Below are 2,029 nucleotides of genomic sequence, written 5' to 3'. Positions count from 1 at the left end.
AGATCAGTGGATGCCTTAGATACTGATTTAGTGGTCTGTCTACTTTTTGTAAACCTACTGAGAAATAAGGTCAGGTTTAAAAACAGGTTTGTTACACATATGACTTTTAAACAACAGTGACAACTCAAGAACTTCTGGGTTTTGTAAGAATATGAAGTACTTTAAAATGAAAGATGTCTGCAATGGTAAGCTCTCTTTAGATTTTCTAATACAAATACAAAATTAACAAAGTTTAAAGCACACGTATGGTAAAAAAAAAAAAATTATTCTGTGATAAAGAAAAGTGTTGGCATGTGTATATTTTCTGCAGTGCATTAAAAATGTTCCCCTTGTGACAACACAAAAATGCCCCCATATACCCCATTTTCTGCAGGACACATTGAGGTTGATTTACTAAAAGCAAATAGACTGTTCACTTTGCAAAGTGGAGGTTGCACTGTGCAATTGCTGTTGCTCCAGAGCTTAGTAAATTAGGTAAAGTTTCACTCTGCAAAGAATACCCAGTGACCCCTCAACCTCGGTTTTCTGCTACAGTACAGCCAGTGGTAAAAACTGATGTTTCAGCTAACAAATTTGTGGTTCTCTAGGAGCAGCTTACTATCTGTTGTAGAAATAAAGTCCCTGTCTATTTTCCCGTTTCATGGTTGAATTTCCCTCACTGGAGCCATTTGGTACAAAACATTAGGCAAAAGCTTACTGCATGTGATTGCAGATCCAGCCCTGCTTCTACTGCATGGAGAGGTCAGAGGAGATTAGGTTCTTCTAAACCCAAAAAGGGTGTTTAACATTTGTGTATAACAAAAATAATTCCGCTACCCAAACAATGTGAATCTGTTGCTGTCCAAAGACTACTGTGCAAAATATAAATACCAAAATTAACATATAGTGGAAAGACAAAGTGCTATGAAAATATGAATCTAATAGTCCATTGAAGCTATTTAGTGCCCAGTGACAAATCGGAATAAAAAAAAACAGCTTGTCAGAAGATTAATCATATGTTCTGTTCATCAGACACACAACAATCGTGGCTGCTTACCGAATGTGTGTCGGAAAATCCGATGGAAAATGTCCGATGGAGCCCACACACGGTCGGAATTTCCGACAACAAGCTCCGATCGGACATTTTCCATCGGAAAATCCGACCGTGTGTGCGGGGCATTACAGGAGAGAATTTCCCTTTCTAGGGGTAGATTTCCCTCTAACTTCCTGTTGTCTCTCTCCGTTTGTAAATAGGAGTTGTTTGTAAGTCTGATGTTTGAAAATAGGGGACCGCCTGTATATACTATACGGCCTGCCCTATACACTCTGCAGGAAAATTGGGCCTTAAGTGTTGGTGGTACCAGAACACTGTAAGCCCTCACGGTTACTCTTGGTGGGCGCTGGAACGAGCCCTGCTGTGAAATATTATATCAAGAATTGTAATTACATGCCCCTTTTAAACAGGGGCAGAAAAATTGGGCCTTAGGAGGATGTGGTGGCACAACACTGTAAAGCCTCACATATACTTTTGTTGAGCGCAGGAACAGGCTCTGCTGTGAAATATTAGTTCAAAAATTGTAATTACATGCCCCTGGTAGCCTCCCTGACGGTTTTCTCGAGTGTGGCTTGGGGTTAAAATTCAGCACCATTAGCGGTAACCCCGAGCCACACTCGGGATTACATTGAAGGATCCTGGTGCGGTGTTACTTACCTTGTCCCCAGGATCCTGCGATGTCCCCTGCTGTGTCTGCGGGCTCTGTCTCCTCCGAAGCCTCTCTGTGCCAGTGTTCAATGCGAGTGTCGCAACACACGGGGGCAGAGCCTGGTGGCAAATTGAAAAAAAAAGTAAAAATCATAACACATACAGTACTATAATCTTACAGATGCCAGTACTGTATGAAATTATTTCACATCCCTTTTGTCCCCAGTGCTTTGTCCAGTGCCCTGCATGCAGTTTTATATTATATATACTGTTCTTTCTGAGTGGAAACTGGAGATTGTCCATAGCAACCAAAAAGTGTCCCTTTACGTCAAAAGTGGCTTTAGACAG

Source organism: Aquarana catesbeiana, linkage group LG04 (assembly GCF_042186555.1).
Source record: "Aquarana catesbeiana isolate 2022-GZ linkage group LG04, ASM4218655v1, whole genome shotgun sequence".
Taxonomy (NCBI): Eukaryota; Metazoa; Chordata; class Amphibia; order Anura; family Ranidae; genus Aquarana; species Aquarana catesbeiana.
Note: the sequence above shows the minus strand (reverse complement) of the source record.